The sequence below is a fragment of the Mobula birostris genome, chromosome 13, assembly GCF_030028105.1.
Source record: "Mobula birostris isolate sMobBir1 chromosome 13, sMobBir1.hap1, whole genome shotgun sequence".
Classification (NCBI taxonomy): Eukaryota; Metazoa; Chordata; class Chondrichthyes; order Myliobatiformes; family Myliobatidae; genus Mobula; species Mobula birostris.
The window spans coordinates 107700376-107727100 of NC_092382.1; the positions used below are offsets into that span (position 1 = coordinate 107700376).

Here is a 26725-nt window from a genome sequence, read left to right on the forward strand (position 1 = left end):
AGAGTTCTACTCACCCCATTATCGGAAGGATGTCAAGCCCTTGAGCAGCGTCCGGAGAGGTTTAACAGGATGCTGCCTGGTCTCGCTGATTTGAGGGATTGGACAATTCGGTTGCTTCCTATGGAGTGGAGGGAGATGAGGGGAAATCTGACGGCAGTTCATAAGATCATAAGACACATCGGCGGCCTCGGCAGACGTTGCCTTTTCCTCAAAGATGAAATGTCTAATATCACAGGGAATGCATTCGGAACATTATAATCCTCTCCTGTGCTATAAGGGTTGGTCTGTGTTCTATGTGTGACAATATAAAACCAATTTACTAACTCTACGAGGCAAGACATACTAAGGCACAAAGACCTACTGAGATTTCCATCCAAGTCATTGCCACAGACATCAGAAGTCGTGCGTATCATCACCAGTTGCAGAATTCCAAGAAGCAATCGCTGCCCGCTTAAGCCAAATCTTAACAAAAAAATCCCAAATTCACAGTTCGCTGTGAATTACAGAAATCGCAATCATGTAAATGAAGTTCCCATGAGAGGAACGTTTTTCAAATGCCCGTCTAATGTCAAGTGGTTAATCTCTACAGACTTGCGCGTCCAACCCACGATCCCCTTCTATGTCGGCAGGAAACGGTCCTGGATTTAACTGTGTCCTGTCCCTCTGCATTTGACTTCCCGGAGCTCAAAGCCTCCCTCTTACCCGGATTAAATTCGGTCTGCCATTTCTCCACCGATCTGCAAATGATCCACATCCCACTGAATCCATCAGCGATGTTCTACACTTTCCACAACCCTACCAATCTTTGTGTCGTCAGCAATTTTAACAACCGCCCATCTCCATTTTCATCCAGTTCATCAGACCCATCACAAACACTGGACGACCCGCTTGTACATGCAAACTATATTCAACCTTGAGGTTCATTAAAAAAATGTTATTTAGATTTACTTATTTATTGAAAAACAATGCGGATTAGGCACTTACGATGCTTCGGGCGCCGCTGCCTGCTAATTACCTGACTATAATCCTGGCCGAATCACTATAAAATTTATAATCAGCAATTAACCTATCAACCGGTACGTCTGTGCACTGTGAGAGAAAACGGGAGCACTAGGTCGAAAACTAGCCGTTCACGGTTAAGAGGAACATACTCCTTGCAGTCAGTAGCGGGAAGTGACTGTAAACCACTATGTTACCGTACCGCTCTTCCTGTTGCAAGCAGCCACGAAACTAATAAACACAATGGAAGGCGAAATTCCCCAAAATCTGTTAATCCCCATAAAACTGCAATATATCCCATTTGTGAAAAAGGAACAAATCTCCTCCTCCTCTCTCTCTCCCAGTGTTTTCTCCCCTCACTTTCCTACTCTTTCGCTATCACTCTCGCACATCCCACTCGCCCTTCACTCATAACATCGTTCCCTCTTCTCACGCCGCCACCCCTCTCCCCTTTCTCTTCCCGTTTTCGTTCCCACATTCTCTCCCATTTTACCACCCTTCTCCCGCTCCGCACACTCTCTCACATTTTCCCGTTTTTTCTCCCAGACGGTCCGAGCTCAACGTACTCAGTGCTGAACTTTCGGAAAGAGGAAGATCTCGTCCATGAGTATGACGATCCTCCCATTGCCTCGGGACCCGCCGAACTGTCAGTGACTCCACAAGCAGGTCAGAGTTCACATTAATGACGTCACTGTAAAGGAGTCACGTGCTATGCGCACAAATGTTCAAATTCCAATGCATCTGCATCGTCCGCCTTCTCTGGCAGTTCGTTCCATAGACGGACGGCCATCTGGGTAAAATGGAAAACGTTGTAACTCTGGTCTCCAGTTACATCACCTTTGCTATCATCTTATCCCTGAGCGTTCTGGTTCTCGATTCTCCAAACCTAGAGAAAAGTGACTCTGCGCATTCACCTAGTCCGTGCCCCATGTCCCCTGTGGTTTTATACAACTTTTTTTAAGGTCAGCTCTAACCTACCTGACTTATCTTCATAATTCAGTCACCTAGGTCCCGGTAATATCCTGGTAAATCTCCTTAGCACTCTCTGCAGCTCAGTGGCATCATCTTCAGAGAAGGAGGACGGAAACGGAACACCGTACTCCAAGTGTGGCCTCACTGAGTCATGTTCACTGAAACGTGAACTGCCTACTCCTGTACTCACTGCCCTGACTGAAAAAGGGCAGCAGGTCAGACGCCTTCTCCATCACCTTGTCTATCCGTGACTTCACACTCAGGGGACCGTGCACGTCTAGCCCTGGGTCCATTTGCTTTCCTACACTCCCCAGTGTCCCTGTTTACCTGCGACTCCACTTTCAGGAAAGAATGTAACTGTACCCCTGGGTCCCTCCGTTCTATGACATTTCCTAGGTATCCTCCCGTTCACTATGTAAGTTCAGCGCTGTTGTTTGTCTTCCTGAAATACGATAGCTCAAACTTAGTTGCATATGCTTCTGCTCGGCGCTCGTCCCCGCTAATCGAGACACCACGGCAAGAGAAAACTGCCTTCACTCTTCACTACACCACCGACGTCCAGTCAACCATTCCTCCCATCGTCGCACGCCATCTCGCAGAGCGGTATACCATATATGGTATTAATGATATATTCTGCCATCATATTTGACCTACCGAAATTAGCCACCTCACACTTACCTGCTTTGAACTCCATCTGCCATTTCTCAGTCCAGTTTTGCATCCGATCAATATCCCACAGTAACCTCTGACAGACCTCCACGCTATCCATAACATCTCCAACCTTTGTGTCAACAGCAAATTTGCTAACTCATCCCTCCACTTCCACCTGGTGGTCATTTATAAAAATATTACAAAGTTTTTTGAACCTTTCGTAAGCTCCTCTTTTCTTCTTGACTAGATTTACAACAGCCTTTGTACACCACGGAACTAGTACCTCACCATTCTTTCCATGTCTCATTGGAACGTACGTACTCAGAACCCCACGCAAATATGCCCTGAACATTTGCCAACTTTCTTCCGTACGTTTCCCCGAGATCACCTGTTTCCAACTTATCTTCAAAATTCCTGCCTGAAAGCCTCATATTTCTCTTACTCTAATTAAACATTTCCCAAATTTGTCTGTTCCTATCCCTCTCCAATGCTGTGGTAAAGGAGATAGAATTGTGATCACTATCTCGGAAATGCTCTCCCACTGAGAGACCTGACACCTGGCCAGGTTAATTTCCCAATATCAGATAAAGTACAGCCTCTCCTATTGTAGGCCTATGTACATATTATGTCAAGAAACACTACTGAACACACCTAACAAATCGTACCCCATCTAAACCCCTCACTCCAGGGATATGTCAATCATTGTTTTGGGCAATTCAAATCTCCTACCACAACAACCCTGCTATTATTGCTCCTTTCTAGAATCCGTCTCCGTATCTTCTCCTCGATGTCCCTGTTAATATTGGGTGGCAGATAAAAAAACACCCATTAGAGTTATTGATCCCTTCCTATTCCTAACTTCCACTCACACAGATTCCGTAGACAACCCCTCCATGACTTCCTCCTAATCTGCAGCCGTTACCCTATCTCTGATCAACAGTGCCACGCACTGATCTATTTTGCCTCGCTCCCTGTCCTTCCTGAAACATATACAACCTGGCACCTGAAGTAGCCATTCCTGCTCCTGCACCATCCAACTCTCTGCAATGGCCACAACAACGTAGTTACAAGTTCTGATCCATGCTCTAATCTCCTCCGCTTTATTCACAATGCACCTCGCGTTAATTTTGACACATCTCAACCCATTGGTCAGAGTGCGTCCCTTCTCTATCATCTGCCTATCCTCCATTTAGCACTTTCCCCATGTTTTCTCTGTTTGTGAGCAAACCTTTGTTTCCTGCATCACTTCAGTTTGGTTCTGAACCTCCAGCAACTCCAGTTTAAACTCTCCCCAATAGTCTTAGCAAACCGTTCCGCAGAATATTGGGCCCCCTCGGATTCAAGTGCAACCCTTCATTTTTGTGCAGTTAACACCTGCCCCAGAAGAAGTTCCAGTGATCCGGAAGTATAAATCACTGCCCCCAGCTCCAATCCCTCAGTCACTCAGTTATCCTCCACCTCATTTTATTCCTGTACTCACTGTCACGTGGCGCAGGGAGTAATCCCGGCATTACTACCTTTGAGGTCCTGTTTCTCAACTTCTTTGTGAAGTTAAGAAATGGCAAGGTTAAAAAGACACTAATAGCAGTTATATACGGGCCTCCAAACAGCAGCCGGGATGTGGACTCCACGTTACAGCTGGTAATAGAAAGAAAGCGTGTGGAAGAGAATTGTCAGGATATTCATGAGGGATTTCAATATTAAAGTGGGGAAGTCAGGGAGGTACTGGATCACAGGAGAGGCTGTTTATAGAATGCCCACGGGATGGCTTTTTGGATCAACTTGTCCATAAGCCCATCAGAGGATCAACTGTTTTAGACTGGGTGCTGTGTAATGAACCTGAGGCGATTAAGTTCAGTTTCAAATTTGAAAAGCAGAATTTGGTGTCAGGTGTGTCAATATTTCAGAGGAACAAATGAAATTACAGTGGCATGAGAGAGGAACTGTCCGAAGTCTTCTAGATTAACACTCCTTACTGGGGTATTGCAACCTCCTCCTCATCAGGGAGTTCAGAAGGGGAAGAGACTCTCCTTCCCTGGGTACAGCTCCGCACCCCACCAATGTTCCCTGCTGTCCTTTCATCCTTTGGGGTACCATAGGGACCTTTTGAGGGCCAGACAAGGCTCCTTTCATTAAATGATAACAGCAGAATTGCAATGCAGTACATACACAGCACCCTAAACACATATCATCGCCACTGAAACTATTCCATGCGTTACCCAGCCTCGCCAGCCAGAAAAAAATAACACTTTTTTATCTCCCACCACTTTTTTCCCGAACCAAAATTCTTGAACAGTTTCTCTATCTTTCTAATGTCCTCTATCTTCACTTTTATGTGCTGATCAGTTATATTTTCAGAGGCATCGGGGATACAGGTGCAACATTAGTTCCCTAGTAACGCACAGACCCCTCCTTCTTAGGCTAATACTTCTTCTCCACTTTCCTGTTTCTTTGTATTTGCTTCCCACGTTGTTAGGTAATCAATCAATCCCACCCCCAATATGATTATCGCCACTACTTCCTTCATATGAGTCCTCTATTGAGCATATATTTTGTTAATAATCTGTCACCATGTATATAACATGCGGTGCAGGTTAAAATAAATTTATGTTCCAGTCTCTCACTAACACTTTGTTCTTGGTTCTCAGAGCCGTCCCTCTCTCTCTCTCTCTGGGAAGATTTGACCTGTTCGGTATTTTATTTCGTCCTTGTCGTGGTGCAACCGACGCCTGCTGACATGTGTTCAGTCTGGTCTCTTCTTCACCTTAACGGCTGTATGGGTCATCATCCGCCTGGGAGAGAAAGAGTCTTTATTTACCGATCTCTCATTTATTCTGTCTACCGGCTTAATGGATGCATGTTACCTTCAGTTAAAGGTGCCTGGGTTAACTGGACCCTCTCATATAATTTCCCTGCCCCCTGACACAATGCTTGTGCGTATTTTAGTGTTTTCTTATCATTGTATATTAGCACTACTTTTTTCTGTTGTCATGGGAGGCTCAGTTCCTGCTGTCATAGGCCGCCCCATCAATATTTAATGAGGGGTAAGTCCTGTATTTCTATCCTTCTGATTTCACATCGCGTACATTACTAAGGACATTGCCTCTTGCCGTCCGAGACCGTTTTGCTGACAATAATTTGTCAAAGTCGCTTTTATTTCACCGTTTCCTCTTTCCACCATACCTGAGGGCTGAGGCTGGTAGCAGATATGCAATTTCTAATAGAACCCCAAGTCTTCCTTCAGTCCCTGTGCTAATTTATTTGTAAAACGGGTTCCCCTGTCGCTATTTACCCTAGGGGAATTCCAAACCTAGGTATAATGTCTTTCATAAATATGTTCACCACAGTTATTACATCATTCTTCCCAGTTGGATAGCCCTCCTCCCATCTGAAAAACCATGTCCACTATTACCAATATATACGTAAACCTCCATTTAGCAGGCATATGTACAAATTCAATTTGCAGGGCCGTTTAAATAACGGTGTACAACCCGATCAGCGATGGATCCAAGGGGATATCGGTTTGTGTATCCAGAACGGGCTTGCCCACAGGAGGCAAAGAGTGGTTGTAGACGGGTCATATTCTGCATGAAGGTCGGTAACCAGTGAAGTGCCTCATGGATCTGTTCTGGGATCCTTACAGATCCTGACAGATTAGCCATGATCAGAAAGAATGTAGGTGCTAGCACGATGGGATGAATGGCGGACTCTTGCACCTATTATCTATTGTCTATTGTCTTACTCTTCGTGATTTTTATACATGACCTGGATGAGGAAGTGGATGGGTGAGTTAGTAGGTTTGTTGATGACACAAAGGTTGGAGGTGTTGAGGATAGTGTAGATTGCTGTCAGAGGTTACAACGGGACATTGATAGGATGCCAAACTGGGCTGAAAAGTGGCAGATGGAGTTTACCCCACATTAGTGTGTGATGGTTTATTTTGGCAGGTCAAACATCACGGCAGGATATAGCATTGTTTGTAAGAGTCTTGGCTGTATGGAGGATCAAAGAGATCTTGGGGTCCGAGTCCATCGGGCATTCAAAGCAGCTGCTCAGGTTAACTCTGTGGTTAAGGAGGCGTACGGTGTATTGGTCTTCAACAATCGTGGAATTGAATTTAGGAGCCGAGAGATAATGTTCTAGCTATATAGGACTCTGGTCAGACCCCACTTGGAGTACTGGGCTCATTTCTGGTCATCTCACTACAGGAAGGATATAGAAACCACAGAAGGGGTGCAGAGGAGATTTACAAGGATGTTGCCTGGATTGGGGAGCATGCCTTACGAGAATAGGTTGAGTGAACTCGGCCTTTTCTCCTTGGAGCGACGGAGGATGACAGTTGACCTGACAGAGATGTATAAGGTGATGAGAAGCATTGATCGTCTGGATAGTCAGAGGCTTTTCCCCAGGGCTGAAATGGTTGCCACAAGGGGACACAGGTTTAGGGTGCTGGGGAGTAGCTACAGAGGAAATGTCAGGGGCATGTTTTTTACTCAGAGAGTGGTGAGTGCGTGGAATGGGCTGTCTAGTATGGGTAAGCCTGGTAATTTCTACGGTAGGGACATGTTCGGCAAAACTTTAGGGACCTGTATTGTGCTGTTGGTTTTCTGTTTCTATGCTCCTATCTCATCCCGTCCCGGCGATTTATCCAGCTTGATGCTTTCCAAAAGCTCCAGCACATCCTCTTTCTTAATATCTCCATGCTCAAGCTTTTCAGTCTGCCTCAAGTCATTACTACAGTAACCAAGATTCTTTTCCACAGTGAATACTGAAGTAAAGTATTCATTAAGTACCTCTGCTATTTCCTCCGGTTACATACACGCATTCCCACTGTCACAGTTGACAGGCCATGCTCTTTCACGTCGAATCATCTTGCTCTTCACATATTTGAAGAATGTCCTGGTGGGTTCCTTAATCCTGCCCGCCAAGGCCTTCTCATGGCCCCTTCTGTGTCTCCTAATTTCCCTCTTAAGCTCCTTCCTATTTGCCTTATAATCATCTCGATCTCTAACATTACCTAGCGCTAGAAACATGGAAACATAGAAAATAGGTGCAGGAGTAGACCATTCGTCCCTTCGAGCCTGCACCGCCATTCAGTACAATCATGGCTAATCATCCAACTCAGAACCCTGTACCTGGCTTTTCTCCATACCCCGTGATCCCTTTAGCCAGAATGGCCATATCTAACTTCCTCCTAAATATAGCTAAACAACTGGCCTCAACTGTTTCTTGTGACAGAGAAATCAGCAGATTCACACTCTCTCTGTGAAGAAATTTTCCCTCATATCGGTCAGAAAAGGATTCCCCTTTATTCTTAAACTGCGACGCCTCGTTCTGGACTTGACCAACATCGGGAACAATTTTCCTGCATCTAGCCTGTCCAATCCCTTTAGAATTTTATACGTTTCAATAAGATCCCACCTCAATCTTTTAAATTCCAGTGAGTATTAGACCAGTCGATACAGTCTTTCATCATATGAAAGTCCTGCCATCCCAGGAATCAATCTGGTCAACCTTCTTTGTACTCTCTCTATGGTAAGGATGTATTTCCTCAGATTAGGGGACCAAAACTTCACACAATACTCCAGGTGTTGCCTTCCCAAGGCCTTGCACAAACTCAGAAGTACCTCCCTGCTCCTGTACTCAAATCCTCTAGCTATGAATGCCAGGATACCATTCGCCTTTTTCACAGCCTGTTGAGACCTGCACACCCACTTTCAATGATTGGTATATAATGACACTCAGGTCTCGTTGCTCCTCCCTTTTTCCTAATCGGCCACCATTCAGATAATGAACTGCTTTCCTGTTTTTGTCTCCAAAGTAGATAATTCACATTTATCCACATTAAATCGCATCTGCCATGAATGTTCCCACTCACCTAACCTATCCAAGTCACCTTGCATCCTGTTAGTATCCTCCTCACAGCTAACACTGCCGCCCAGCTTCGTGTCATCCGCAAACTTGGAGATTCTGCATTTAATTCTCTCGTCTAAGTCATTAATACATATTGTAAGCAACTGGGGTCCCAGCACTGAGCCTTGCGGTTCCCCACTACTCACTGCCCGCCATTCTGAAAAGTCCCGTTTATTCCCACTCTTTGTTTCCAATCTGCCAACCAATACTCTATCTCCGTCAATACCATACGCCCAATACCGTGTGCTTAAGTTTACCCACTAATCTCCTTTGTGGGACCTTGTCAAAAGCATGCGCAAATCCAAATACGCCACAGTCACTAGTTCTCCTCTATCTACTCTACTAGTTACATCCTCAAAAAATTCTATGACATTCGTCAGACATGATTTTCCGTTTATAAATTTATGCTGACTTAATCCGATGATTTCACCGTTTGCAATATGTGCTGTTATCACATCTTTGACAACTGACTCTAGCATTTTCCCCACCACCGATGTTAGGTTAACCGGTCTATAATTCCCCGGTTTCTCTCTCCCTCCTTTTTTTAAAAAGAGGGCGTTACATTAGCCACCCTCCAATCCTCAGGAACTAGTCCAGAATCTAAAGAGTCTTCTGATGGTGTGCCGCACATGAGGCCGCTTAACAAGACAGGGACCCATGGTGTTACTGGTAAGAGAGCAGATTGGCTGACTGGCAGGAGGAAAAGAGTGGGAATAAAGGGAGGGGTTTCCTGGTCAGCGGCCGGCGACTAGTGGTGCTCCACCGCTGTTCTGTGTTGGGACCGCTTCCTTAATCCTGCCCGCCAAGGCCTTCTCACTAATTTTCTCTGTCTCTCCAAACTTCATTCTTAAGCTTCCTCCTTTTAGAACCATAGAACCATAGAAACTACAGCACAGAAACAGGCCTTTTGGCCCTTCTTGGATGTGCCGGTCCGTTTTCTGTCTAGTCCCACTGACCTGCACACGGACCATATCCCTCCATACACCTCCCATCCTTGTATCTGTCCAATTTATTCTTAAATGTTATTAAAGAACCCGCATTTACCACCTCACCTGGCAGCTCATTCCATACTCCCACCACTCTCTGTGTGAAGAAGTCCCCGCTAATGTTCCCTTTAAACTTTCCCCCCTCACCCTTAACCCATGTCCTCTGTTTTTTTTTTCTCCCCTTGCCTCAGTGGAAAATACTGCTTGCATTCACTCTGTCAATACCCATCATAATTTTATAAACCTCTATCAAATCTCCCCTCTTTCTTCTACGCTCCAGGGAATAAAGTCCTTACCTATTCAACCTTTCTCTCTAATTGAGTTTCTCAAGTCCCGGCAGCATCCTTGCAAACCTTCTCTGCACTCTTTCAACTTTATTTATACTCTTCCGGTAATTTGGTGACCAAAACTGAACACAATACTCCAGAGAACACAAATCAAAGTTGCTGGTGAACGCAGCAGCCTTGGCAGCATCTCTAGGAAGAGGTGCAGTCGATGTTTCAGACCGAGACCCTTCGACCTGACGAAGGGTCTCGGCCTGAAACGTCGACTGCACCTCTTCCTAGAGTTGCTGCCTGGCCTGCTGCGTTCACTAGCAACTTTGATGTGTGTTGCTTGAATTTTCAGCATCTGCAGAATTCCTGTTGTTTACAATACTCCAGATTTGGCCTCACCAGTGCCTTATACAGCCTCATCATAACATTCCTGCTCTGATACTCAATACTTTGACTAATAAAGGCCCATGTACCAACAGCTCTCCTTACGACCCTATCTGCCTGTGACGCCAGTTTTAGGGAATTTTGTATCTGTATCCCAGGTCCCTCTGTTCCACCGCACTCCTCAGTGCCTTATCATTAACCCTGTATGTTCTACCTTCGTTTGTCCTTCCAACATGTAATACCTCACACTTCTCTGTATTCAACTCCATCTGCCATTTTCAGCCCATTTTTACAGCCTGTCCAAGTCCCTTTGCAGGCTCTGAAAACCTTCTTCACTGTCTACTACACCTCCAATCTTTGTATCACCAGCAAACTTGCTGATCCAATTTACCACATTATCATCCAGATCATTGATATAGATGACAAATAACAATGGACCCAGCACTGATCCCTGTGGCACACCACTAGTCACAGGCTCCACTCAGAGAAGCAATTCTCTACTACCACTCTGTGGTTTCTTCCATTGAGCCAACATCTAATCCAATTTACCACTTCTCCATGTATACCTAGCGACTGAATTTTCCTAACTAACCTCCCATGCGAGACGTTGTCAAAGGCCTTACTGAAGTCCATGTAGACAATATCCACTGCCTTCCCTTCATCCACTTTCCTGGTAACCCCCTCGAAAATCTCCAATAGATTGGTCTAACATGACCTACCACGCAGAAAGCCATGTTGACTCTCCCTAATAAGTCCCTGTCTATCCAAACGCTTGTAGATTCTGCATCTTAATACTCCCTCCAATATCCTACCTACTACAGACGTTAAACTGACCGGCCTATAATTTCCCGGATTACTTTTTGATCCTTTTTTAAACAACGGAACAACATGAACCACTCTCCAATCCTCCGGCACCTCACCTGTCGACAGCGACGTTTTAAATATTTCTGCCAGGGCCCCTGCAATTTCAACACTAGTCTCCTTCAGGGTCCGAGGGAACACCCTGTCAGGTCCCGGGGATTTAACCACTTTAATTTTCCTCAACACGGCAAAGACCTCCTCCTTTTCGATCCGTACAGTTTCCATGATCTCACTACTTGTTTCCCTTAATTCCATAGACTTCATGCCAGTATCCTTAGTAAATACAGACGCAAAAAATAAATAAATAAATAAATAAAATAAATAAAACTGTTTAAGATCTCCCCCATTTCCTTTGGTTCCGCACATAGCCGACCACTCTGATCTTCAAGATGACCAATTTTACCCCTTACAATCCTTTTGCTCTTACTATACCTGTAAAAGCTCTTTGGATTATCCTTCAGTTTTTAATGCCAAGGCAACCTCATGTCTTCTTCTAGCCCTCCTGATTTCTTTCTTAAGTATTTTCTTGCACTTCTTATACTCCTCAAGCACCTTATTTGCTCCCTGCTTCGTATACATGTCATACAACTCCCTCTTCTTCTTTATCAGAGCTGCAATATCCCTTGAGAACCAAGTTGCTTTATTCCTGTTCATTTTGCCTTTAATCCTGAAAGGAACATACAAATTCTGCACTCTCAAAATTTCTCCTTTGAAGGCTTCCCACCTACCGATCACATCCTTGCCAGAGAACAATCTGTCCCAATCCATGTTTTTTAGATACTTTCTCATTTCTTCAAATTTGGCCTCCTTCCAGTTAAGAAACTCAACCCTAGGACCAGATCTATCCTTCATTTCCACTACCGCCGCCGGGAGACCATTCCACGCACACACCACACTCTGCATTAAAAACAAGCTTACCTCTGACATCTCCTCGGTACCTGTTTCCAAACACCTCTAAACTGTGTCCTGTCGTGCTGAACATTTCATCCCTGTGGAAAAGCTTCTGACTATCCGCACGATATCAGGTCAACCCTCGTCCTCCGTCGCTCCAAGGAGAAAAGACCAACTTCACTCTACCTATTCTCATAAGGCATGCTCCCCAGTCCAGACAACAGCCTTGTAAATCTCTGCATCCTTCCGATGGTTTCCACATCCTTCCTGTAGTGAGGCAACGAGAACTGAGCACAGTACTCCAAGTACGGTAGACCGAGGCCCTACATAGCTGCAACATTACCTCTCGGCTCCTAAACCCAATGCCACTAATGATGAAGACCAATGCACCGTATGGTAGGTCTTAACCACAGAGTCAACCTGCCAGGCAGTTTTGAGTGTCCTATAGACTCGGACCTCAAGATCCCTCTGATCCTCCGCACTGCCAAGAGTCTTGCCATTAATGATACAGTCTGCCATCATATTTGACCCACCAAAATGAGCCAGCTCACACTTATCTGGTTTGAACTCCATCTGCCATTTCTCAGTCCAGATTTGCATTCGATCAATATCCCGCAGTAACCTCTGACAGACCTTTACGCGATCCATAACACCCCTAACCATTGTGTCATCAGCAAATTTGCTAACTCATCCCTCCAGTTCCTCAAAGAGATTATTTAAATTAAAAAGAAAAGCAATTGGAAAGTTTTTTGAACCTTTCATAAGCTCCTCTTTTCTTCTTGAGTAGATTTACAGCAGTCTTTGTACACCACGGAACTTGTACCTTACCAGTCAATCCATGTCTCATTGGAACTTACCCATTCAGAACTACAAACAATTATCCCCTGAACATTTGCCACATTTCCTCCGTACGTATCCCCGAGAACACCTGTTTCCGATTTGTCTTCCAAATTCCTGCTTAAAAGCCTCATATTTCCTATTTAAACGTTTCCCAAATTTGTCTGTTCCTATCCCTCTACAATATTGTGATAAAGGAGATAGAATTGTAATCACTATCTCGGAAGTGCTCTCCCACTGAGAGACCTGACACCTGGCCAGGTTCATTTCCCAATATCAGATAAAGTACAGCCTCTGCAATTGTGGGCCTACCTACATATTATGTCAACAAACCCTCCTGAACACACCTAACAAACTCTACCTCATCTAAACCCTTCACTCCAGGGATATGCCAATCATTATTTTGGGTTATTAAAATCTCCTACCACAACAACCCTGCTATTATTACTCTGTTCCAGATCTGTCTCCGTATCTGCTCCTCGATGTCCCTGTTAATATTGGGTGGTATATAAAAACACCCTTTATAGTTATTGATCCCTTCCTATTCCTAACTTCCACTCACAGAGATTCCGTAGACAACCCTTCAATGACTTCCTCCTTTTCTGCAGCCGTTGCACTATCTCTGATCAACAGTGCCACCACCCACCCCTTTTGCCTCGTTCCCTGTTCTTCCTCAAACATCTACAGCCTGGCACCTGAAGTAACCGTTTCTGCCCCTGCACCATCCAAGTCTCTGTCATTGCCACAATATCGTAGCTCCAAGTGCTGATCCATGCTCTATACTCCTGCGCTTCTCGCGTTAATTTAGATACATCTCAAGCCATCGACCAGACCGAGTTCTTTCTCTATCATCTGCCTATCCTCCCTTTCGCACTGTCTCTAAGCTTTCTCTGTTTGTGAGCCAATCTCTCTTTCCTCCGTCACTTCAGTTTGGTTCTCAACCCTCCGCAGTTCCAGTTCAAACTCTCCCCAGTAACTTAGCAAACCTTTCCGACAGGAGATTGGTCCTCTCGGATTCAAGTGCAACCCCTCGTTTTTGTACATGTCCAACCTGTTTCAGAAGAGGTTCCAGTTATCCAGAAGTCTAACTCCCTGTCCCCTGCTCCAATCCCTCAGCCACTCATTTATCCTCCACGTCATTCTATTCCTATGCTGACTGTCAGGTGGCACAGACAGTAATCCCCAGATTACTACCTTTGAGGTCCTGCTTCTCAACTTCTTTGTGAAGTTAAGAAATGGCAAGGGTAAAAAGACACTAATAGCAGTTATTCACAGGCCTTCAAAATACAGCAGGGATGTGGACTACAAGTTACAGCTGGAAATACAAAAAGCGTGTCAGAAGGACATTGTCAAGATAAGTATGGGGGATTTTAATATGAAAGTGGATTGGGAAAGTCAAGAAGGTACTGGATCTCAGGATAGGGAGCTTATAGAATGCCCAAGGGATGGATATTTTGTGCAACTTTTGCATGAGCCCACCAGGATCAGCTGTTTTGGATTGGGTGCTGTGTAATGAACCTGAGGCGATTGAGTTCAGTTTCAAATTTGAAAAGGAGAAGCTGCTGCCAAGTGTATGAATATTTCAGTAGAACAAAGGGAATTACAGTGGTATGAGACAGGAACCGGCCCAAGTCGAATGGAAAAGTAATCTAAATGGAGGGACCGTAGAGCGGAATAAGATGAAATTCCTACAACATGTACACCGAGTTGAATACTGTTGCGGGGGAAGACTTACCTGGGACAAGCTGTGGCAGCCGGATCTCTGGCACTGACTCTATTTCTGCAGTGCAGGAGGGAGGGTGGAAAAAGAAGGGAGCGGTAGTGATAGAGCACACGATAGATAATGGTACAGACAGGAGGTTCTGTAGTCGTGACAGAAACTCCCGGATAGTTTGCTGCCTCCCGGGTGCCAGGGTCAGGGATGTCTCTGATCGCTTGCACAGCATTCTAAAGTGGGAGGGCGAACATGTCATGGTACACATCGGTACCAATGACGTAGGAAGAAAGAGAGAGAAGTTCCTGAAGAGTGAGTATAGAGAGCGTGGTAGGAAGTTAAAATGCGGGACCTGAAGGGTGTTAATCTCAGGATTGCTACATGTGCCACGTGACAGTGGGGGAAAGAATAGGATGCTGTGGCGGATTAACACGTGGCTGAGGTACTAGTGCAGGAGGCAGAGTTTCAGAGTTCAGTATCATTGGGACCTCTTCTGGGGCAGGTGGGACCTGTACAAGAGAGACGGGTTACACCTGAACTACAAGGAGACCAATATCCTTGCACGGAGGTTTGTTACTGCTGTTGGGGATGGTTTAAACTAGATTTGCAGGGGGATGGGAACCAGAGTGCCAGACCAGATAGTGGAGCGGGGGTGAAAATAAATGATGTTAAAAGTTCATGTAATGTCTCAATACAAGGGTTGTGTAGGGGAGTAGGGGAGAATCAAGCAAGAGAACATGAGTTCAGAGTTATGGAGCAAAAGTTTACGGGTAACACGAGGGGGGGACTTCTTTACTCAGAGGGTGGTGGCTGCGTGGAACGAGCTTGCCGTACAAGTTGTAGAGGCAGGTTCGATATTGTCATTTCGAATTGGATAGGTATATGGACAGGAAAGAAATGGAGTGTTATCGGCTGAGTGCATGTTGGTGGGACTAGATGAAAGTAAGTATTCGATACGGACTAGAAGGGCCGATATGGCCTCTTTCCGTGCTGTATTTGATATATGGTTATATGGCTACATGTGTGTGGTGGTAATAATCTTCGGGGGTGTGCCTGTTTTACGGATGATTCCAAGGTAGGTGGAGGAGCAGGAATTGTTGAAGAAACGGAAAAGTTACAGAGGGACATGGTCAGTTCTGGAGAGTGGGCAAATAAATGGCAGATGAGATACTATGTTCTGAAATTTTCGGGGAAAATGAATACTCAGACCCGGAGGGAGAGTGCTGTAGAAATGTCTCTATTTGTCACATTATATCATGGGGAACCTAGAACCGAAAAGCGGGATCCTGGAGCTCCCTCAAACAAGGAAACTCAGTCATATTTATACATCACTGGTTCGTGACAAGAGACACTTAGTTGGATTTTTGTTTACTGAAGTAAAGGTCACGTGCTCAGGATATTGTATGACCAGATAATTCCTTATTTGAACATTTGTCGAGCATTTTCAGAGAATGCTACAGAATAGCGAAGTAGCAAAAATATGTTCTTGAGCAGCAACACATTTTACTTAAGTGTTAGTTCTCAAAAAATATATCAGTCCAACTGACTCAACCTCAGACATATGAAAATTCTCAGAAAAAAGAAGTACAGATGCAGTTATTTTTATATCTCAGTTGCGAGGCACATTTCAGTCACACAGAGTACATTAGTTACAGATCAACAATTGTGGACTTCGAATGCACATTTAAAAAAAAATCATTAACCCCCCAATGCATAATATAATGCAAGGCCTTGATATTTTCTTCCACTATTCCCTCCTTGTTAATCTTCTAGATTAACACTTCTTACTGGGGTATTGCATCCTCCTCCTCATACGGGGTTTCATAAGGGGAAAGGTCTCTCCTTCCCTGGGTACAGCTCTGCTGGCTTTCATCATTTGGGGTACCACAGGGACACCTTGAGGGCCAGACAAGGCTCTTTTCATTAAATGATAACAGCAGAATTGCAATGCTGCACATACACAACACCCTAAACACATATCATCGCCCCTGCAACTGTTCCATGTGTTACCCAGCCTCGCCAGCCAGAAAATCAACCCTCTATTATCTCCCACCACTTTTTCCCCGGACCAAAATTCTTGAACAGCTTCCCTATCTTTCTAATCTCCTCTATCTTCAGTTTTATGCGCTGATCAGTTATATTTTCAGAGGCATCGGGGTTACAGGTACAACAATCTTTCCCTACTAACGGACAGATCCCTCCTTCTTCGGCTAATACTTCTTCTCCACTTTCCTGTTTCTTTGTATTTGCCCTCCGACGCTGTTAGGTAATCAATTAATCCCACCCCCAATATGACTATCACCACTACTTCCTTCATGGGAGTCCTCTATTGAGCGTATATTTTGTTAATATTCAGTCACCATGTATATAACATTAGGTGCAGGTTAAAATAAATTTATGTTCCGGTCTGTCAGTAACGCTTTGCTCTTGGTTCTCAGAGCCGTTCCCTCTCTCTCGGGGAAGAGGTGACCTGTTCGGTGTTTTATTTCCTCCCTGTCGTAGTGCAACCTGCGCCTGCTGACATGTGTTCAGTCAGGTTTCTCCGTCACCTTAACGCTGTATGGGTCCTCATCGGCCTGGGGGAGAAAGAGTCTTTATTCACGGATCTCACATTTATTCTGTCTGCCGGCTTAATGGATGCAAGTTACCTTCAGTTAAAGGTGCCTGGGTTAACTGGACCCTCTCATACAACTTCCCTGCCCCCTGACGCAATGCTTGTGCGTATTTTAGTGTTTTCTTATCATTGTATATTAGCACTACTTTTTTCTGTTGTCATGGGGGGCTCAGTTCCTGCTGTCATAGGCCGCCCCATCAATATTTAATGAGGGGTAAGTCCTGTATTTCTATCCTTCTGATTTCACATCGTGTACATTAGTAAGGGCATTGCCTCTGGCCGACGAGACCGTTTTGCTGACAAACATTTGTCAAAGTCGCTTTTATGTCCCCGTTTGCTCTTTCCACCATACCTGAGGGCTGAGGCTGGTAGGGGATACGCAATTTCTAACGGAACCCAAAGTCCTCCTTCAGTCCCTGTGCTAATCTATTTGTAAAACGGGTTCCCCTGTCGCTATTTATCCCTAGGGGAATTCCAATCCTAGGTATAATGTCTTTCATAAATATGTTCCCTGCAGTTCTTACATCATTCCTCCCAGTTGGATAGGCCCCCTCCCATCTGAAAAAAAACGTGTCCACTATTGCCAATATATACTTAAACCTCCTTTCAGCAGGCATATGTACAAAGTCAATCTGCAGGGTCCTTTAGATAGGGGTGTACAGCCTGATCAGTTAGTAAAGTGTTATAGTCAGTGCAATGGGGATGATTCTTTTCTCGGCTGTTCTATAAAGTTCTGCAGAATTTGCATGTAGAGGTTGGGTCGTCCAATCAATGTGTCATACAGTCTCTGAAGCTGCCAAACACAGAGACTGCTATCCAGCTGCCACCAGCATAGTATGAACGTAGAACATACAATAGTACAGCACAGTACAGGCCCTTCAGCCCACAATGTTTTGCCGACCCTCAAGGCCTGCCTCCCATATAAGCCCCCACCTTAAATTCCTCCATATACCTGTCTAGTAGACTCTTAAACTTCACTAGTGTATCTGCCTCCACCACTGACTCAGGCAGTGTATTCCACGCACCAACCACTCTCTGAGTGAAAACCCTTCCTCTAATATCCCCCTTGAACTTCCCACCCCTTACCTTAAAGCCATGTCCTCCTTTATTAAGCAGTGGGGTCCTGGGGAACAGGCGGTGGCTGTCCACTCTATCTATTCCTCTTATTATCTTGTACACCTCTATCATGTCTCCTCTCATTCTTCTTCTCTCCAAAGAGTAAAGCCCTAGCTCCCTTAATCTCTGATCGTAATCCATACTCTCTAAACCAGGCAGCATCCTGGTAAATCTCCTCTGTACACTTTCCAATGCATCCGCATCCTTCCTATAGTGAGGTGACCAGAACCTGAACTGTATGGGCCCTGACTGTCATTTTCTCGCCCATTCATTAATTTTAGCATTTCAAGGGCCCTAATTTGAGGAAGTTCCACGTATATAACTTCATCTGTACAGTGCAGTATTGCCCATAATTTACAAAGGGTCTGCGGACCAAGCAGGGGAAGCGGGTCTGTTTTAGATAAAATGAAGGCATCTGTTAAAAGCTTATCTTCCATTCCCTTTTACTCTTTCCCTACCTGTTTTTTTTTTTTTTGCCTTTTTGGGTGTGTTTTTTTTTCTGAGTAATCTCTCGTACTGCTAACACTTGCTTCAGTTCCTTCAGCTTTAATTCCTCTGTCCTGAGATGCTTCTCTCGTTACAGTGATGTCTTCTCCGCTGGGGTGTCAGATGCCTGAACTTGTGGCATGGAGAGTTGGAAGGAGTGGGTGCGGGTCGTCCCAAGGCAGTCGTAGTCATTATTAAATGGTCTATTTCAGTATTGGGTGCCAATGGGGCACTGGCCGGTACGGGGAGTTGAGGATAAAGTCCCGTGACCGGTTTCGTTTCAGCCCCAGCCTTCTGTGATTCCGGCTTCTTAATCTCCTTTTTCGTTGGAGGTTGGTGTCTTTTAGCCACCTCCTTCCATCGTTTAAAACGTCTTAGCATTTAACCAGGATCCCAATTTGGGTCGCCGTCCCCAAATCGGGTGGCGGCCTCCCAGTGCTGGATTAGTCTCAAATTAAAACTTCCCCCATACGGCCAATCCCCATGTGACCACTCCAACAAATCACTGCCGTATGTTACCGCACAACGACCATCTCCGGTCTCTCTGATTACCATATCTGCCGGACACCCAGCCGGGACTAAGGGGTCTCCTGTTTGCTGGTGGTGCAATTCTATCTTTTTTTACCCCCTGCGCTCTTTTTTTTTTAAACCTGCTTGTGGTTGAGTGTTCAAAACCTTCGCCTTACCTCCGGAACTCTTCGGTTTATTAGTAGGGTTCGCGCCAGCCGATGCACTTCCCGTTTTTTTTCCTGTTTAGGATTTTAATTTCAGTTCAAAAAACACAAAGTTTCTTTATACACACTATGTACACAATGATCGCTCGCTGGTGGGTTTGACACAGTTACGCCGCGCACTCACTTACTTCCCCCAAAAGCATATCTACAGCGCTCACTGGTGTTTAGAATTTTCTCGGCAGTTCCTACATTCCTTATCTTCTTAGCGGCAGCCTTCCTTTAAACAAAAACTCAGTCCCACTATCAGCTAGGACGTTTGTTTCTCAGAATCTTCTCCTCGACGGAACCCCAGGACGCCGGCATCGGCCGCCGCCAGGGGGCCGGGATAATTTTCTCCTCGAAGTGGGAGGGAGAGGAGCCAGAGGTCATGGTGCATAGAGGTACCAATGACATAGGGAGGAAAAAGGAAGAGGTCCTGAAAGGAGAATATAGGGAGTTAGAAAGGGAGTTGAGAAGAAGGACTGCAAAGGTAGTAATCTCGGGATTACTGCCTGTGCCACACGACAGTGAGAGTAGGAATGGAATGAGGTGGAGGATAAATGCCTGGCTGAGGGATTGCAGCAGGGGGCAGGGATTCAAGTTTCTGGATCATTGGGACCTCTTTTGGCGCAAGTGTGAACAGTACAAAAAGGACTGGTTGTTCTTGAATCCTAAGGGGACTAGAATCCTGGCGGGGGGATTTGCGAAGGCTACTGAGGAGACATTAAACTAAAATGGTTGATGGGGGGGGGGTGCGGAACAAATTGAATAGACGAGGAGAGAGGAGGTCAGTTCACAAATAGAGAAAGCTAGGAGACGGTCTGTAAGGGCCGATAGGAAAGGGGAAAGAGAACGGGAGTGCTCAAACCGAAGATTTAGGGGAGAAGGAAGAAAAAATAACAAGGTTGTTTGCTCCATTAGGAATAAAGAGACAGTAAGAGGTGGATAGTTTCTTAAATGCATCTATTTATTTCGAGAAGCATTTCAAGAAAGGTGGATGAGCTCAGAGCACGATTGATACCTGGAAATATGATGTTGTAGCTATCAGTGAAAGATGATTGCAGGAGGGGTGCGATGGCAACTAAATATTCCTGGATTTCGTTGCTTCAGGTGTAATATCATCGGAGGGGCAAGAAGGGAACGTGTTGCATGGCTTGTCAGAGAAAACATACCAGCGGTGCTTTGGCAGGATAGATTGGAGGACGTCTAGGGAGACTATTTGGGTGGAATTGAAGAATGGGAAAGCTGTAGGGTACAGGAACATTATGTTCCTGTTAGGTTAAAAGGAAAGGTTAAACGTTTGAGAGAGGCGTGGTTTTCAAGGGGTATAGGAAACTTAGTTTGGAAAAAGAGAGATATCTACAATAAATATAGGCAGGTTGGAGTAAATGAAGTGCTCGATGAACACAAAGAATGTAAAAAGTACCTTCAGAAAATATTAGAAAAAGCTAAAAGAAGATATGAGGCTGCTTTGGCAAGTAAGTTGAAAATAAATCCAAAGGGTGTCTACAGTTTTATTAATAGCAAAGGATAGTGAGGGATAAAATTGGTCCCTTAGAGAATCAGATTGGACGGCTATATGCGGAGCAAAAAGAGATGGGGGATATTTTGAACAATTTATTTTCTTTGGCATTCACTAAGGAGAAGGATACTGAATTCTGCAAGGCAAAGGAAACCGGAAGGGTAGTTGTGGAAAGCATGATGTTTAAAAAAGAGGAAGTACTGGCGCTTTAAAAAATATAAAAGTGGATAAAAATCCGGATCCGAACAGCATTATCCCTAGGACCTTGAGGGAAGTTACTGTAGAAATAGAAGGGGCTCTCACCGAAATATTTTAATTGTCATTAGAAACGGGGACTGGCGGTTTGCTCATTACGTTCCATTGTTTAAAAAGGGTTCTAAGATTAATCCAAGAAATTATCGGCCTGTGAGTTTGACGTCAGTGGTGGGTATATCGATGGAAAGTATTTTTAGAGATGTTATATATAATTATCTGGATAGACGGGGTCTGATTAGGAACAGTCAACATGGATTTGTGCATGGAATGTCATGTTTGACAAATCTTATTGAATTTTTTAATGAGGTTACGCGGAAAGTTGATGAGGGTAAAGGGGTGAGAGTTGTCTATATGGACTTCAGTAAAGCCCTTTACAAGGCTCCACACGAAAGGTTAGTTAGGAATGTTCAATCGTTAGGAATTAATATTGAAGTAGAAAAATTAATTCAGCAGTGGCTGGATGGGAGACGCCAAAGAGTAGTGGTGGATATCAATGTGTTAGATTGGAGGATGGTGTCCAGTGTTTTGACTTAGGGATCTGTACTGGGTCCAATGTTGTTTGCCATATATCGCCAATGAACTGGCCGCAACTGTTTCCTGTGGCAGGGAATTCCACATATTCACCACTCTCTGTGTGAAGAATGTTTTCCTCATCTCGGTCCTAAAAGGCTTCTCCTTTATCGATAAACTGTGACTCCTCGTTCTGGACTTTCCCAACATCGGGAACAATATTCCTTCATCGAGTCCGTCCAATCCTTTCAGGATTTTATACGTTTCAATAAGATCCCTGCTGAATCTTCTAAATTCCAGTGAGTATAAGCCTAGCCTACCAGACTTTCATCATATGAAATTCCTGCTATCCCAGGAATCAATCCGGTGATCCTTCTTTGTCCTCCCTGTATGGCAAGCATGTCTTTCCTCAGATTAGGGGACCAAAACTGCACACAATACTGCAGGTGTTGTCTCACCAAGGCCTTGTACAACTGCAGTAGTACCTCCCTGCTCCTGTACTCGAATCCTCTGGCTATGAATGCCAGCATACCATACGCCTTTTTCGTCGCCTGCTGCACCTTCATGCCTACTTTCAATGACTGATGTATAATGACATCCAGATCTCGTTGCTCCTCCCCTTTTCCAAATCGGTCACCATTCAGAAAATAACCTGTTTTCCTGTTTTTGCCACCAAAGTGGATAACCTTACATTTATCCTCTCTAAATTGCATCTGCCATGAATTTGTCCACTCACCTAATCTATCCAGGTCACCCTGCATCCTCTTTGCATTCAGCTCACAGTTAACATTTCCGCCCAGCTTCGTGCCATCCGTAAGCTTAGAGTTGCTACATTTAATTCCTTCATCCAAGTCATTAATATATATTGTAAACAACTGGGTTCCCAGCACTGAGCCTTGCGGTACCCGACTAGTCACTGCTTGCCATTCTGAAAAGGTCCCGTTTATGCCCACTCTTGCTTCCTGTCTGCCAACTAATGCTCTACCCACATCAATGCCATACCCCCAATACCGTGTGCTTTAAGTTTGCACACTAATCTCCTGCGTGGGACCTTGTCAAAAGCCTTTTGGAAATCCAGGTATACCACATCCACTGGTTCTCCACTATCCACTTTACTAGTTACATCCGAAAAAATTCTATGAGATTCGTCAGACATGATTTTACTTTCATAAATCCATGCTGACTTTGTCCGATGATTTCGCCACTTTCCAAATGTGCTGTTATCACATCCTTGATAACTGACTCTATCATTTTTCCCCATCACCGATGTTAGGCTAACCGGTCAAGAAATCCCCGGTTTCTCTATCCCTCCTTTAAAAAAAAAGCGGAGTTACATTAGCTACCCTCCAATCCTCAGGAACTAGTCCAGAATCTAAAGAGCTTTAAAAAAATATCACTAATATTTTCACTAATCACTAATCACTATTATCACTAATACCACTATATCTTGGGTTGCTTTCTTAAGCACTCTGAGATGTAGACCATCTCGCCCTGGGGATTTATCTGCCTTTAATCCCTTCAATTTACCTAACACCACTCCCTACCGTCATTTATTTCCCTCAGTTCCTCCATCTCACTAGACCCTCGGTCCCCAACTATTTCCAAAATATTGTTTATGTCCTGCTTAGTGAAGACAGAACCAAGTAGTTATTCAATTGGTCTGCCATGTCCTTGTTCCCCTTGATCAATTCACCTGGTTCTGACATTTGTCTTAACCAATCTTTTTCTTTTCGCATATCTATAAAAGCCTTTACAGTCAGCACTTATGTTCCCTGCCAGTTTTCTCCCATAATCTTTTTCCCTTTCCTAATTAAACCCCTTGTCCTCCTCTGCTGGACTTTTTTTTTTTCTCCCAGTCCGCAGGTGAACCTTTTTTTTTGGGAGTAATTTGTATGTTTCAGCTTTGGAATTGATACTATCCCAAATTTCCCTTGTCAGCCACGGGTGCACTACCTTCCCTGGTGTAGTCTTTTGCCAAACTGGAATGAACAATTGGTGCAATTCATTCATGCGATCTTCAAATGCTTGCCATTGCATATCCACAGTCAACCCTTTAAGTATCATTTGCCTGTCTATCTTAGCTAATTCACGTATCACACCTTCAAAGTTACCTTTCTTTAAGTTCGGAACCTTTGTTTCTGAATTAACTATATCAGTCTCCATCTTAATGAAGAATTCTACCATATTATGGTCACACTTACCCAAGGGGCCTCTCGCGACAAGATTGCTAATTAACACTTCCTCATTGTCCAATACCCAGTCTAGAATGGCCTGTTCTCTAGTTAATTCCTCGACCTGTTGGTTCAGAAAACCATCCCGCACACATTCCAAGAAATCCTCTTCCTCAGCACCCTTACCAATTTAGTTCACCCAATCTATATGTGGATTGAAGTCGCCCATTATAACTGCTGTTCCTTTATTACAACATTTCTAATTTCCTGTTTAATGCCATCCCCAACCTCACTACTACTGTTAGGTGGCCTGTACACAACTGCCACCATCGTTTTCTGCCCCTTAGTGTTATGCAGCTCTGCCCATATCGATTCCACATTCTTCAGGCTAATGTCCTTCATTTCTATTGCGTTAATCGTCTCTCTAACCAGCACCGCTACTCCACCTCCTTTTCTTTCATGTCAATCCCTCCTGAATATTGAATATCCCTAAATGTTGAGCTCCCATCCCCGGTCACTTTGGGACCATGTCTCTGTGATTCCAACTATATCATATTCATTAATAACAATCTGAACTTTTAATTCATCCACCTTGTTACGAATGTTTCTTGAATTGGCACGCAAAGCCTTTAGGCTTGCTTTTACAACACTCTTAGCCCTTATACAATTATGTTGAAAAGTGGCCCTTTTTGATTTTTGCCCTGGATTTGCCGGCCTGCCACTTTTACTTTTAACCTTACTACTTTTTGCTTCTGTCCTCATTTTGCACCCCTCTGTCTCTCTGTACTTGTTCCCATCCCCCTGCCACATTAGTTTAAATCCTCCTGAACAACAGTAGCAAACGCTCCCCCTCGGACATTGGTTCCAGTCCAGCCCAGGTATAGACCGTCCTGTTTGTTCCGGACCCACCTACTGAAGAACTGGTTCCAATCTCCAGAAATTTGAATCCCTCCCCTTTGAAACATTTTTGAAACCACGTATTCATCTGATATGTCCTCCTATTTCTACTCTGACTATCACGTGGCACTGCTGGTAATCCAGAGATTATTACCTTTGTGATCTTACTTTTTAGTTTATCTCCTAACTCCCTAAATTCACCTTGTAGGACCTCATCGCGTTTTTTTTTTTCTATATTGCTGGTACAGCACGACCAATGGCTGTTCACCTTCCCACTCCAGAATGTCGTACAGCCGCACAGAGACATCCTGTCCCTTTCACCAGGGAGGCAGCATACCCTTCTGGAGTCTCGTTTGCGGCCGCAGAAACGCCTGTCTATTCCCCTTACAATAGAATCCCCTATCACTACAGCCCTCCCACTCCTTTTCCTTCCCTGATCTGGATGATGGGCTGGTAAATTGGATGAGTAAATATGCAGATGATAATAAGATAGGTGGAGATTTGGATAATGAAGTAGGTTTTCAAAGCTTGCAGTGACATTTAGACCACTTAGAAGAGTGGGGTGAACGATGGTAGATGGACTTTAATGCTGAGAAATGCGAGGCCCTACATTTTGGTAGGACTATTCTAAATAGGACATACATGGTAAATGGTAGCGCATTGCAGAATGCAGTAGAACAGAGGAACTAGTAGTAATGGTGCATGTTCCCTGAAGGTAGAATCTCATGTGGATAGGGTGGTGAAGAATGCTGTTGGCATGCTGGCCTTTATAAATCACAGCATTGTGTATAGCAGTTGGGATGTAATGGCGAAATTGTATAAGGTTTTGGTGAGCCCAAATTTGGGGTATTGTGCACAGTTCTGTTCACCGAATTACAGGAACAAAATCAATAAAACTGAGAGAGTACAGAGGAGATTTACAAAAATGTTGCCTGGGTTTCATCTCCTGATTTATATAGAAAGGTTGAAGAAGTTAGGTCTTTGTTCATTGGAGCGTAGAAGGTTGAGTGGGGACTTGATAGAGGTATTTAAAGTTATGAGGGGGGTAAATAGAGTTGACGTGGGTAGGCTTCTTCCATTGAGAGTGGGGGAGATTCAAACAGGAGGACGTGAGATCAGAGTTAAAGGGCAAAAGTTTAGCGATTACATGAGGGGGAACTTCTTTACTCAGAGAGTCGTAACTGTGTAGAACGAGCTTCCAGGAGAAATGGTTGAGGCAGGTTCGATGTGGTCATTTAAAGTTAAATTTGATAGATATATGGACAGGAAAGGAATGGAGGGTTATGGGCTGTGTGCAGGTAGGCGGGACGAGGTGAGAGTAAGAGTTCGGCACGGACTGGAAGTGCCGAGATGGTTTGTTTCTGTGCTGTAATTGTTAAATGGGTATATAGTGATATGACCGTCCCAGTTTCTGCTAAGACGTCGCATCGGCGGAACACCAGGACGCCGGCATCGGCCACCCTAGGGTGACGGAATAATTTTCCACACTTGGAAGGACCCCTCTTTCCGCTCGGGTTCTTTTTTTTTTTTGTTTTCGGGAAACCCTGCTGAAATAGTGTCCGTCTAGTAATGCGTTCCTGACTGGGAAGGGGTTCGGATACTAAAGAGGATTCCCATCCTCGTCGTCAAATGTCGCCGAGACAGAATACTCGGACACGGAAAGAGAGAGCCGTAGAATTTTTTTTATTTGTCACATGATATCATGGGGAGCCCAGCACCTAAAAGTGGGAACCTGGAGCTCCCTCAAACATGAAAACTCAGTCAATGTATACATGAATCGTACGTGACAAGTGAAATTTAGGTGGATTTTTTTTTTTTACTGCAGTAAAGGTCACGTGCCTCAGGACATTGGATGACCAGATAATTCCTTATTTGAACCTTTGTCTGGCATTTTCAGAGAACCCTACCGAATAGCGAAGTAGCAATAATATGTGCCTGAGCAGCAACACATTTTGTTT

At 44.5% G+C, this 26725-nt stretch overlaps 1 protein-coding gene across 3 annotated transcripts in view; it reads left to right on the forward strand.

Annotated features, from left to right (window-relative positions):
• Positions 1-1573: 1573 nt before the first annotated feature.
• Positions 1574-26725, forward strand: part of LOC140207300 (C-type lectin domain family 17, member A-like) — a 92714-nt gene continuing 67562 nt past the window's right edge. For all 3 annotated transcript variants that reach the window (XM_072275795.1, XM_072275797.1, XM_072275796.1), the window contains exon 1: positions 1574-1665. The gene's annotated coding sequence lies outside the window, so the exon portion shown is untranslated. The remainder of the gene's footprint in view (positions 1666-26725) is intronic.